This window comes from Chamaea fasciata, unplaced genomic scaffold (genome assembly GCF_029207755.1).
Source record: "Chamaea fasciata isolate MVZ Bird 193981 ecotype frontalis unplaced genomic scaffold, bChaFas1.0.hap1 SCAF_5, whole genome shotgun sequence".
In the NCBI taxonomy this organism is placed as follows: domain Eukaryota; kingdom Metazoa; phylum Chordata; class Aves; order Passeriformes; family Sylviidae; genus Chamaea; species Chamaea fasciata.
In genome coordinates this window covers 62,573,110-62,587,046 of record NW_027094090.1, presented here as the reverse complement: position 1 = coordinate 62,587,046, position 13,937 = coordinate 62,573,110, and the positions used below count along the sequence as shown (strand labels likewise).

The window sequence follows — 13,937 nt, the reverse complement described above, 5'->3', positions numbered from 1 at the left end:
GTTAGAGCATTCAAGTAGCTGATGTAGTGAGAGAATTTAGCATTCATATCTTTTAGAGAACAACATTTTTCTCTTAAACTATTCCCTAATCCTTCTAGAAGAAATTAGTTAAATCCTGATTACTAACCAATTACTCATACTTTTGACTATTTACATTGTTACTCAAAGCACATGTATACTTTGCTTCATCTTCCATTCTAAGAATGGATCAATGCCTTTCTAAAATCGGATTGTACGCACATTTGTTCATTTCTGTTCTCCTTGCATATTCCTCTTGGAATTTCAGGCACCCTCTACAGCCACACACACAGGTTCTCATACAGTCCTCTCAGAATGCTGATGTATTGCAACAATCCATTGTACACCGCGAATGAAGTAAAATTATGGATTAAAAAAAAAAAAAAAAAAAAAAGGCTCTGATGGTTGCTCTATGCGCACGGGGGAAAAAGAAAGAACAAAAAAGGTGCGCTTATCACTTGACTCTCAGCAGCTGCCAGGACGCAGGGACGCATCGCAGGAACACGCTCCGCCGCATGTAAGCCAGAAGCCGTCATATTTATTGATTCCTAACGCGGTAGCAGCGCTCGGAGCTGAGTCTTCCACCGCTGTCGGAGCCCGAGGCGGGGGCCCGGCCGCCCCGCGCCCTCCCCGCACTTACCGCGCCGGGCGGGCTCGGGACGGGCGGACGGGCGGGCGGCCGCCCTCACGGCCGCGGGCCGGGCTCGCTGTCCCGGCGGCGGGGCCCGCTCCGCGCTGCCCAGGTGTAGCGGCCCGGGGCGCCCCGCCGCGCGGGCGGGCGCTGCGCGACGGCGGCCGCCGCTGGTTGGGCGCTCGGCGCCTGTCGCTGGGCGGCGTGAGAGCGGGCTGGCCCCGCCTCGGCCCGCGCCTCCGCCCGCCCAGGCACAGACATGACACAGACACACGGGCACTGCAGCCGCCGCTGAGCCGGCCCGGGGCGGCGCGGCGGTGGGCGCGCGGCTCCCGGCGCTCGCCGAGCGGCAGCGGCAGCCGTTCCCGGCTCCGACTCGGGCCGCGGGGCGGGCGGCCGCGGCCCCGACACCCGCAGGGGGCAGCCTGGCACCGGGCGCCGGAGGGAGCCGGCGGGGGAAGGCTGACAGCGGGGAAGGGGCGGGAGGCGAGGAAGGAAGGAAGGAAGGAAGGGGAAGGGGGCAGCTTGGCACTCAGAGTCGGAGGCGGTCTCCAGGCACGGGCACGGAGCGAACCCGGTCGGAGCGCGGCACCCAGTGGTCGCTGACGCCGGGCCGGCAGCAATAGCAGCGACCGCGGCGGTGCCGGAGGGGAGCCTCTCTGTGCTCGGCTCCGCGGTGCCCGTGACCTTCCCGGAGCTGATCGCCAGGCCGGGGCAGGGCCTCCTTTCCCCGCGGAGAGTGTGCACCAGGCCCCGGGGAGAGGGCAGGAGGCTGGGCCGGAGTCCCCCGTCGCCCCCGGGTCCTCCGGCCGCCGGCGGGGCCTGTGCGCCGCGCGGTTCTCCGCCCGGGAGAGGGGCGGGGGAAGGCGAGCGGGACGGACGGACGTGGCCAGGCTGCACCTCGGGACACCGCGGAGCGGGCAGGCCCCGGAGAGAGCTGAGCTGGGCGGCGGAGGAGGCGGCCACCTCGGCAGCGCATCCCGGGAAGAGTCGGGACCTCCCCACCGCCCTCCTCCTCCTCCCACCGTTTGCGGCTCCTCTTCCCTGGGAGAGTGGAGCTGCCGCTGCCGCCCCAGCTGGGACCCGCTGCCTGACACCTCCGGAACGCCGGGCTGCGGGCACGGAGCTGGAGCTGCCCGCCTGGAGCGGAGGAGGGGGAAGGACCGCTTGCCTGCGGGGAGCGGCGGGCGCTGAGCGCCCGTCCCGGCGGCCCGGGAGCCACCCGGGGAAGGTAAGCGCCTTCTCGTCGAGTCTCTGCTGGTTTTGGAGGCGAGGGGCGGGGGAGGGCAAGAAACAATCGGCGAGTGTCTCCCTTCCAGCAGCCCGGGGAGGGGGCACCCGAGTCCAGAGGGCCGGGCCGGCAGCTTTATCTGCTGGATTTTAATCCCCATCAGATCCGGAATTGAAGAGATGCTCAGGCGGAGGCGCGCGTGTCGCTTCCCGGCACAAAAGAGCACGTCCCCCCGGCCGAGGGAGGTTGCTCTACTCCGCTCCGCTCGCTGGCTCGGCGCCGCACGCCCTCCGCTCCGGCCGGGCTGCGCTCCCGCTGCCGCGGGGTCCCGCCGGGCGCCGCCGCTCCGCGGCCGGGAGAGCCGGGCCGGCTGGGAGGGAGGGACTGGAGCGGCGGGGCGTGAGCGCTCTGGGCGCCGGAACGGGACCCGGGGCACAGGCGGAGTTCGGCTGGGACGGTGAGCTGAGCCAGGGTGACTTTCTCAGCACCCGCTAGCCTCCCCCGCAAGCCTCCAGTCCGGGAAGCGCTCCTTTGGGAAGGGTTCTGCTATTACCTCGTATCCGAGAACTGTGTCATTTAGATCATTAATCCCTGCGCACCGGGGGATGGGGGGAAAATAGCAACTTGCGGCCCTGTGGAGGTGACGTGAAGTTTGACAATGCTTTATGTAACACTTTTTGGAGAGATTCCTAGTTTTTCTGCTGTGCCCAGTTTTAGTAAGCAAGTGCTTTTTCTTCTTTGTAGAGAGCATCAGACAAGCGATTTTTTTATGCTTTCACCTGAGTACAGTGTCTTCTGCTTTGTTCAACTTAGAACGGGGTACTGGTACACAGTATATAAAGCTTACTTTTCCCCTGCATGGATTTTTTAAAATGAAAATTAGCCAGCGGAGACATTTGAACAGTTGTTAGAAGGTCTTACCTTTTTCTGTATGTATTTCACATAGCAGTCTTCAAATTGCTACAGGAAGCATTTTCACAGCACTGATTGTCATGCATGTATTCTGGAAGGTATGGGTGCCAGGTTGGAAATAAAAAAAAAAAAAAATCAAATGTCTTTTAGACATTAGTTTCTTTTTAGATAGTATCAGTGCTGGAAATGCTGGAAAGAGCAGAAAGCACCAGGCTAAACAAAGTGCTATGTTAAAATCGGACCTGGCAATTGCCAGCAGGTCAGCGTATTTTATTTAATGATTTCTGTTGGATACAGATTTTCTGTATACAAAATATTTTTTAAACTTGTTCATAAATAGAAGCAGCGGGAAGTTTGATAAATGGGTTGAAGGGTTGCCTGCTTTCCATAAGGGATTGTTTCTTCTACCGGGGAAAAAAAAACCAAACCCAAAATAAAAAGCTGGCCTCACACACAAAAAGACAGGGTGGTGATCTGCCACATCTCTTCAGACTCCCACTGCATAGGGACGCTGAGGGGACTGGTTTGGGTGGGCTTCTTCCTCTCATTCAGTGGTGAAAATGCACAGACTATTGTGATAATACCCATGAAATTTTATTTTTTCTAGCCTGGTGGAGCTCCATCATTATACTGTAAGCTTAGAGGAGAAATCAAATGTAGAAACTTGGGTGATGAGTTAAGGGTAGGTCGTCTTCTAACAAAGTCGTTTTGTTCCCTGCTGCAAAGGAGATAGATTATCAGAGGTGAGTTTACTTACAGGAGTAGGACAAGCTAACAGAAGTACCTTACCTTGAATGTCTTCACTGTGTTTCCGTTTTTTAAATGGAGAAATGTGAAACAGGTATCCCGATACTTCTTGAAAACTGGCAATTGCTGGTAGGTATTCCAAGTTTGAAATGTGAAATTCTTACCGCTTAGGTGTCCTGTGACGGCCCTTGATCAGAAAGGCTGCAAGTCATGTAAGAGCCGCAGTAACTGCAGTCTCTGATGGATAACTGGATTGGTAGGTTGGTTTTGATTTTTCAAATTTTTTTTAATGTCTTTTAATTGCCAACAGTAGTAGCTGGTGCCTTTTCTCCATCGTGTTGTTTAATTCTCATGACTTTTGGGTTATGTTTTGTGTGGTATCTTTTGTGTTCGAAGTATGTACCCTCTTCTCAGTTGCTGGTAGGGAAGGCATAGCTTGGAGGTATTTGAATGGCAGTATGGAGCAAGATAATTTTTTTTTCTTAATGTCTGAAATATACATGACAACTTCTTTTGTTTAGTTGAAGTGAGAAGATTGGAAGTTTTCTCAGGTCTGGAGAAATATGCACTGGTTTTCTTTAAAGGAGCACTGAAAATAGTATTACTTACATCTTGAATCCTCTGTGCCAGCTATTCAATCTGCAGAAATTCAGAGTACAGTCCTCAGAAAGCCAAGGTGCAGAGCAGTGATGAATGACTGCATGTCTGTTGGAAACATTAAGATCTGTCAGAGGCTTGATCTGAAATTTCAGTGTGTAGGACTTTAATATTAGTAAAAGTAGTATTCCTTCTGAATTAATTATTTTAGAAAACTGTAAAATTAGGCATCTCCCAAGTGCACTTAACTTGCTGAAGTGTTCTTAAAAACAATGATTTTGAACTCGTGAGACTACTTTCTGCTCAAATGTGTGGCGTTTATTTTCACCTGGGATAAACAATCAGTTGTTAATAGATCCTTACTGGAATAGTCTCCTCTTTTATCCATTGTCTGATTTTTTTTTTATGAGGCCTAATAAGAGCAATCTTAAAGAACAAACACAGACACAAAACCAACAAAAACCAAGCTTTTTTTCCCCTGATGTTTATAAAGGCTGATAATTGATAAAATTCGTAATCTGACTACAAAGTCTTTGCACTGCATGCTAAACTCTCTCTACATGCAAACTTCTGTCGCTGTGGGTGGGAGTGTTTGTCTAGATCCAGAACAGCAATTTATTTTTTTAAATGTGTTTTTATCCTTATTTCCTGTCTTTTATGAAAGCCTAAGTTAATGAGCTCTTGTCAGCTTTGAAGACCTTTCATCATCTGTATAAGAATAAATTAACAAAATATCTGTTTTGAGGATATGAGATTTCTGGTGTATCTTCTTTTCCTGTAATATGTCAGTGCTGATAACATTAAGATTTGTGTGAGAAGAGCACATAATGGCCAGTGCAAATTTGCAGTTGGTTATTCTTCATGAATTTGTCTCCGTTTTGATCAGAGTTGGGTCTGTTGGTTATTTGCCTAATGCTGTGGCTAAAGAACTTTTGTGTAAGGGAACGTACACAATATCCATTGCTAGGAAACATGCAGGTGTCTATTGCAAGGAAACATGCACACATGTCCGTTGCAGGGAAATGTGCACACGTGTCCGTTGCAAGGAAACATGCACATGTGTCCATTGCACTGTTTTTGCTCTGTTGTCTGGGTTTAGCTCATCTTCCTTTTGGTAGTGAATGCTAGCTTTAAAAAAACAACCATTGTTCATTAATGTTGGCCTTAAAAACAGTCATTGTTCATTATCCCACTCTTGGCATAATTTAAGAACTGGAGAGTCAGAGCTACCTCAAGGAAGATATTTTTACTTTTTCTTTTTTTAATTTCCTTTTCATTGGATCACTAATTTTTCTCTTCCGTGTGATACACACACCTGAAGATAAAGGTTAAGAAATGAGGGTTGTACCTTGGAGGCGTTAATGACTCTTTTGGTGTCATTTGGTTCTGTATTTGAAGGTCTGTCTTGTCTTGTCAGAGCTTGTTCAATGCATGACTGTAGAAAGGGAGCAGCAGATAAGAAATTCTATTTTATTTGGAAGTTGGTGGCTCAAAAATCGAGAAGAAAATTGCTAGAAAGGATTATCCTGGCCTTGGCACTGACTTTGAAGAAATCTGCCAAGGCTGGAATCCTTGTTTAAGTGCCATCTGTGTCAGCATTAGAAGCGAACTGTGTAAAATAGTTCCATTACTCATTCTAATTTGTAGATCTGACCAGGTCTGATAATGTTTACAGTAGTATCCATGTCACCACCTTTCTCGGCCATAACTGCCATTTCCACAACAGCAGAGTTAACTGGGTAGAAAATACACTTAAAAATATCAAAAAGAACCCCAGCTATGTCCAGCCAGTACTACAACAAAAAGTCAGATCTGATCGTGTAACCAGGGTGGTGGAAGAAGCTGGAAATCTCAGCTGATGTGGGCAGAATGCAGTCTTCGTCTCTAACCCCCATGTAAGATAGGCATGCCTGAAAATAACACAAAGAAATAATGGTTTTTAAGGCTGGAGTACCCTCCTCATGCTTCTGGTCACTTGACTAGTGAGTACTAGAAGATAGGTTCCATTGCCACTCTACTCTTCTCCCGTGCATTTTTTGTATTGATGGGTCATTTCTGTTACTCCATGTCTATACCAATTTTTTATCCTCAGGGTATAGTTGCACATGATGACCAAGACTGTGCCTGCTGGCTGAGAGGCAGCTTTTCAAGGGTCACATCAAGGAAGAGTGGTTTGCTTTACTGTTTACCCTGCAATCTATGAAAATTAGAGAAATCATAACAATTTCTGATCAGATGTTGTTTGGCCAAACTGCAAGAAGCCATGGTAACACTGCAACCAGAGCTTGCTTAAAAAAGGGCAACCCCTGTATCAGTGTAAACCTGCTTTCACTCAGCTGCTCTGAGAGTTACAAGAAAATGTGTGTTCAGAAAAAAAAAAATAAAAATTAAGCAACCCTCTGCTTCCTTCACAAATTTTCTGCTGCTTAGAACTTTCAGGGAAGTTATTTAGTTGCATCTCTCAATAGTTCCTCTACAGTTTATCCCTGAATGACATATGAACATACAGAGTATCAACATTTCACTCCTACTATTAGCTTTTAGATTTTATCTACTGATAGGCATTTGGCAGCTAAGACTTAGGACTAGGAGAAAACTAGAAATTGTTACTGAGGAATCTTCATTTAAATACAAAGAAGAATTAGCAGGACACAAGAGGAGGAGGAGAGAAAGGGCAGAGAAATGAAGGAAGGGAATTGTAGACTTTATTTATTGAAATATGAAACTGCTTACAGTTTCTGGATGGACTTGGAAATTAATTTAAGTTGATAATTTGGAGAAATGAGTGTTTCTCATAGTGGAATATAAAGTGTTGCTGAATGGTGGAATGGGGTGAACCAGAAGAATTGAGAACCATTCAAATGAGGTGACATTTTCAGTTGATACTTAGACTTCTCAATCCAGCGTCTTCTGGTGAGGTTTCATTGTCTTCCTCTTTCTGACTCCCCTGCTGTGCCCCTGAACCTCAGTACTAATAAATTCTCTTGGTGATTGTTTTCCCTTCTGTCTTCAGTTAATGCTGCTTCTAATCAGTACTGCAAATGGTATTTTATGTTTAAAAATTACTGGACTTCAGTGTATGAATCTGCTTAATTCAATATTTTTCATGCTGAAGATGCTAGAAAGGTATATGCCACTGGATAGAAATAAGAAATCAATCCTAAGACTGGTTCTAGAGTGTGACTCAGATTTAAATCTGTAGGTTGTCATTCATGTAAGACAAATTTTCAAAGATAAAATATTGGCTGGTGTGCTTGGGAATTCTTAAATGAGATAAAGATGGTTCTTACTGCTTTAAAAGGGTGCAATTGTTTGTATTTTTGGATTCTTCCATATTGAACATACCATACAATTAGATGCTGTTTTATCAAAGTAGAGAATTGGAGCATTGAAGAGTGAGGTCCCCGTAAAGGTGGACTTTTTTATTGCTGTTATTGGAATATGTTATAAGTTATGTGCTTGATCTCGATCTTCCAGAACTTTTTAATATCAACTGCATTTATGGGAAATTTGTTTCTTTTCAGTGACTATTCCAAGTAGTAGAAATCAGTAGGTGATGATGTCATAAACAAGTTTGAGTACTAGGAGAGCTGCATGTTGACATTAACTTCCACAAAGCAAAAATAAACAGTTTGAGAAATGGTAGAAGCTTTTAGTTTGCAATGTCTTCCTCACTGAGATTTGTGTTGTCAAAATGGGGGTGCTAAAAATGAAGAAAGAATGGAAAAAAATCAGTACTGATACAGAATGTATTGGAATATAGGACATGCTAGTGGCTAAGCCAAACCATTTGGTGATGGGCGGGTACTTTGAAAAAGAAGCAGTGTGTATGGGAATGAATTCACATATTTCCATAATTGCTGCCAGGCCTCAGGTGTGAACAAGTATAGCCACAGTGGCTTAAGTTCCTTCCTTTTCTTCCAAACATTACAGTCTGCCTGCCTTTTCCTTTGTTCCCACTATAATTCTACTGCAGCTTAAAGGCTGTTAGATAAAAACAGCAGCTTCTAGCAAACTTCTGGAGTCATTCAGACTTACACTGTTTAGGTTAGCCGTGTAGATCCTTTGTTGTTGGAACACCTCCTTTCCACATGAAGGCATTGCGTAGAGAATGATTCCTGCACGGCCAAAATCAGGATGCTCTCCAGCTGGTTTGGAGAGTGGAGAACAATGCACGGTAATGCCTTGCACTGTGGTTATCAGTTTTGGAATTTACATCTCTACTGTTGCTATCCAGAGTCTTCCCCCTTGCTTTTGTGTGCTATGCTGGGAAAGTTGGACTTAAAATCTCAACCTGTTCATACTACCAGTTGCCACTACTCTCGCACCGCTACTGTCAGCCTGGCACCTGAGGAATATCCAACTGCATCATATACGAAAAGCTTCTGAGTTGCTGTTTAGTAAGCCTAGATCTTGATTTATATTACTGTTGTAATGTGAGTTAACTGTGCACAGTTGGTGAATGGGTTGAGAAGAAATATGTTCCTAACATTTTTTTTTATTAAGATGCACAAAAATAGTAATATTGTACCACTAGTATGTAAGGAACGGAAACTGATGACAGTATTTTTCATATGCAGAATAACTTTGCCAATTTCCAAGTCTTAGACACGTTGTGGAAATAAATCAGTAGGTTCCTGAATGCTTTATAGAGCTGCTTAGAGAGGAAAATGACAGTGTAGAAAGATAAACACATTCTGTGATAACAAACTGATGCACTGCAGGTGAAGTGATTTGAGCAAAGTTCCCCAAGTGGTTAATCAAGAAAGCAAAGAGCAGGACTCTGCTTTCCTGAAAGTCACTGTCCTGTGCCTTAAACATGTGAAAATGCCAATGTCTTTGGCAAGAGCTATTGCTTAATATAGTTGTGCCTTAGATGATGAAACCAAGTCCTTAATGATACTCGGCATACAATAATTATATTGTGTAAATCTTCAGAATTTATGTGCATCTTAAACAAGGGAAAGTTAATTGACAAATGGAAAACAGACATACGCATCAAAGTGAAATTTACAAATACTCTTTGTTGATTTAGAGGCAGTGCTGTGACCACACTGAAGAAAGGAGTGTGTTCTACTTCTCAAAAATGAAAAATAATACAACACTTAAAAGAACATACTAGGAAAATGCTTGAGGGAGTAAATTAATATATATCTTGGTGTTTAAAGTTGTAGGTTATTGTTCTTTAAATATATGAAGTTTATCTATGGTCAGGTGTTGCTAACAACCTAGACAGTGTAACTGAAAAGGCCACTGCCATTTAAGAGAAAAGTGACCATAAATGAGCAGTAAGGATGGCAGAGTTTCCACTGAATTACTGACACGTGCTAACTGGATTAAAAATACAGCAGTTTTATTGATTGCATCATTTTAAATCAGCTTTGACCCATGATGAGCAGGGGCAGACACAGTATTTGTCTGAACAGAAAGATAGTTCCGTGTTACTGGGCAAATTTGTTAAGGGTGCAGGGATGGAGAGAATGAGAGAAACAGCATTGAGGTAAATCCATGTTTGCCAGGTATCTGAAGGTGATGTAGTTTGATAGAGAACAGATTTTTCAGACATCCTAAAGCTCTTCAAATTTTTCATAGTGAGTGTTTTCCCTTTCTGTTCTCAGTTTAAAAAATGCTGTATTACACATTAGCAGTAAAGATTTCTGAATCTGAGGTTAGAATCAAGAATTCTTTGAAATAATTAATTATACAGCATATTTTATTTCATGTTTTCGAGTTATTTTCAGTTTCATCTGTCCCACTTTTGGACACTGATATGTTAAGAAAAACCCAAGTTTTGTTTCTTTTAAGATTTTTTCCTTTTCCTTTTGTCCTTTACTTCATACTTTAGGCCACTGTATATGGAAGTAATACAAACTGAGAAAAGATCTTGACATTCTGGTTGAAGTAGTGGAATTGTGAATGTAATGCAGAAAGGAGTTGTTTATTCATTTTATTAAAACGCCTAGAGGCTCTGGTTGAGAGAGGGCTCACCGCTTGCTGGGTGAAGCACAAGTACACTGAGTGTACCTGATGGATACTTTATGATCAGGAAAGCTGTCTAAACCAGCAGCAAAACGCCGCTTTGTGGCTGGACGTTTTCTGGAACAGCAGTGCTTTAAACGAGTTAGGTAATGGTTGAGGTTGGAAGGGACTGCTGGAGGCTATCTGGTCCATCACCCTTGCTCAAGCAGGGTCACCTGAAGCCAGTTGCCTAGGACAAAATCCAGACGGTTTTTGAGTATCTTCACGAATCAAGACTCCACAGTCTCTCTGGGCAACCTGTGCCATGGCTCAGTCACCCTCACAGTAAAAACGTGTTGTCTGATGTTCAGAGGGACTCCTGTGTTCCAATTTGTGCATGTTGCTTATTTTTCTGTCGCTGAACAGGATCATTGAGAAGGGTCTGACTCTACCATCTTTATACCCTCCCTTTGGATACTTATTCTTGACATTCCTCACTAGTTTTAGCTCCAGGTGGGCTCTGGCTTTCTGTGCTCCTTCCAGTCTGCCTGTTCCTGCTTCCTCATTTTGTATGCTTTCTTTTTTGTGTTTGAGTTTTCCCAGGATCTCCTTTTTCATCTATATAGGCCTCCTGGCTTTTTTGCATGACTCCCTGTTCTTTGGGATGAATGTTAATCTTGAGTTTGGAGGAGTTGATCCTTGAGTATCAAGCATCTTTCTCTGACCCCTCTTTCCCTCCAGGGTCCTGTCCCATGGGGCTGTTTTCAGGCAGGTCCCCAGAGAGACCGAAGTCTGCTATCCCAAATGCCAGGACTGTGATCTTGGTTTTTTGCCCTTCTTCCTCCTATTGGTGGTGTGAATGCCAGCAGGGTAACTGCAACTTAAGGCTGCCTGTGACCTTCATGTCCCTGAGGAGCCCTTCCTTTTTAGTAAGTATGAGGTCCAGCACAGAATGTCTCATTGTTGGCTCCTTTATCATTTGTGTCAGGAATCTATCTGTGCTCTCTGGGAGCGCTCTGGATGCTTTTCCCCGGGTGTGTTGTCCTTCCTGCAGATACCAGCATGGTTTAGGTCCTCCCCCACGAGGACCAGAGCCTGTGATTGTGAGGTTGCTGCTCCCTGTCTGTAGAGGGCCTTATCCACTTGATTTCCTGGCCAGGTGCCCTGTAGCAGATGCTCACCCACTACAGTGTCACCCATCCTGATCTGCTCTCTAATCCCTGCCTGTAAACTCTCACTTAGCTCGTCATCCATGCCCAGACAAAGCTCCGTGCATTCTGATACCTCTCTCATGAAAGGTGTCTCCACCTCCAGGTGCTTCTGACATGCCCTTCCCAAAGAGCTTGTGTCTCTCCTTTGCAGCACTCTACTCATGCAAGCCATTGCATCGTGTCTTCATTCATCCCAGCAGGATTATCACCTTGAAACTGCACATAAATCTTGAATTCCTTGTGTTTACCATATTGATGTTTATTCATGCAAAAAATAAATTCCCCAATGAAGGGGGAAAAATCAGATGAAAGCACTGTTTTTGCCAGTATAACTGTGACTAGTGTGGCAACTTCTGCTAGCCAAGTGGCATCAATTAGCATTCACTCTTCACACCATCAACCAGCATGGCTGGGGTGTCAGAAATTCCCAACAGAAGAAAGCATTCCTGCCCAAAAGTGCTTAGAAAATGTGGATGAGTGTGCTGAAGTGTTTGAAAACTGGTAGTTTGTACTTTACCCTGTTTAAAAATTTTTAGACTGTACTTTTAATCTCAGTAATTGTTATTTGAGTAATGCATGTTTATTTGTTGGAGGCTTTGTTTGTTAAAATGCCTTTGGAAAAAATACAATTTGTATTCCTGTGTTGAGATCTACTGAAAGCAGCAACATGGGATGATTCTGAAAAAATCACTATAGTTCTGGGACACAACTGATTTTGTCTGTTCGACTGCATTTTTTTTAAAATTGATGTGGTATTTTAATTATATTTTTATATTCGATTTGAAAACGCTAAAATAAAGTATTACAGTAGTACTTAATACCATTTTTGTACTATCTAAACAAAAACCTTTAGCCCGATCGAGACATATCCCACTGCACCTACCATGTGATGGTAATTTATGAAGATGAAATGCATCTAACATGGCAGGAACTGAGTCATTCATCACAGATAGCAGGAAATGTAAGTCTCCTTGTATTTTTTGTCTTTTCTTTACCTGTGTTCACCGTGCATCTCTGAGTGTGTGACACAACTATATTGATCACCATGAACTTACTCCATTTGGTCTATTTTGAGTCAGGTACTAAGATAATTTTTAGGACTTGGTGTCTTTGATTAATCAGAACAAAGTGGAATTTCTGGTGGAGGTTTAGTGGATTGAGCACTGGTTTTGCAGCAGGTCAGAGGTAACACTGTTAAGACAGAAGCATTTTCAAGATCTGTTTGTAATATTGATTTCCATCTTTCCAGTGAGAAATGACTCTAATTGTCCTGATTTTCTCAGACCCATTTTCAAATCCTCATTACTTCCACCCAAGGAGATTGTTACATGATACCCTAGGATGTTTTCAGTTAGATAGTCTTGTCAAGTGTTAACCTGGAGCCAACTTCTATGCTTTTTCTGCTGACTGGACCTTTCATCTGAGTTGACTGAGGTAACCCAGTGCAAATTCCCACTAGTAAGGAAGCCTGCTGAACTAGGCTGAGCCATGGGAGGATGTGAAACCTATGCCTCTTGCTCTTAGCTAGCTTCTTTTCCTTTCTCAATATCAAGTTCAAGCTCCTGATTTTTCAAAGCCCTCCTCAAAACCTAAATGGGAATGTTTCTGCCAGGTTCAGGGCTTCAAGCTGGGCCCTTAATGAGCTGGATGTTAAATACTGAAGTGAAAAACTCAGCCGTTTTTGCTTTATTCTTTCTACGATCTGTCTCCCTCAAATCAGTGCTGCTAATAGTGGGGTGAGTGAGGTACTAACCCATAGAGATGAGGACCTGTCAGAGTCCTGGTGTTTGGGATTAGTTCACTGTCAGCTACCAGAGTTTTCTGGGGGGGAATACTGGCACGGATACAGTGATGCTTTGGGATGGCATGGAGTTCTCTGAAGGGATCCCAACATTGATCTACATTAGTGGTATTTGACACCCAAATTAATATGAATGTAGCAGATAATGCTTTGTGATGAATCTTTTTGCGCAAGTCTTTCCTGTTAGAGGTGGCTAAAGAGCTGCACAGCACCCTAGAAAAAGAAAATGGAATTCAGCAGAGCATGCAATGAGCAAACTTTAACAAATTACATCTTTGTATCTGGCATCTTGACTCCGTTAGGCGTGTGTGCCTTTGGAAAGGCAGTAATGGGAACTGCATAGGAAAAACACTGTTCTTAATAAGAATGTAAAAGCTTTTTTTATGGTGGTATAGACTAAAAATAGGTGTTGCTGGTTTAATTTGAGAAAAACAACAGGAATTTCAGTGGAAAAAAGTATTAGAATTGAAATTAAACCATATCTGCCAGAATCTCTCAATACTCAGTAATATAGTATATCTTTGTTGTTCTAGTACTGCAGAGTCTGTTTTGATGCATCACTATGGTGGAAATGAAACCACAGTTTACAAAACTAAAATAGCAGCCATCCATCCATTTTACTACCAACTTCTGCATCCTCTCTTCTTGCTGCCTTTGACTGAAACAATGGTGCTTCTGTATGTCTTGGCATGTTAATATTTGCGAAGTGTTTTTGCAAGCTGAAGTGCACAAGAAAGGTGCTAAGTATTGTTGCTTTCATTTAGAACCAATTTTCATTTGAGATGTTCTTGTCATGGCTTATACTTTGTATGAAAGCTGGCGGGGATGCAG

General features: G+C 44.2%; 1 protein-coding gene across 2 annotated transcripts in view; it reads left to right on the top strand.

The window, feature by feature from the left end:
- The first annotated feature begins 1,116 nt into the window (after nt 1–1,116).
- Nucleotides 1,117–13,937, top strand: part of LARGE1 (LARGE xylosyl- and glucuronyltransferase 1) — a 275,959-nt gene continuing 263,138 nt past the window's right edge. The window contains exons 1-2 of one of the 2 annotated variants that reach the window (XM_066184004.1): nt 1,794–1,880; nt 3,711–3,795. The gene's annotated coding sequence lies outside the window, so the exon portion shown is untranslated. Of the gene's footprint in view, nt 1,881–3,710; nt 3,796–13,937 lie in introns of both variants that reach the window. The other variant, XM_066184003.1, reaches the window with a different exon arrangement.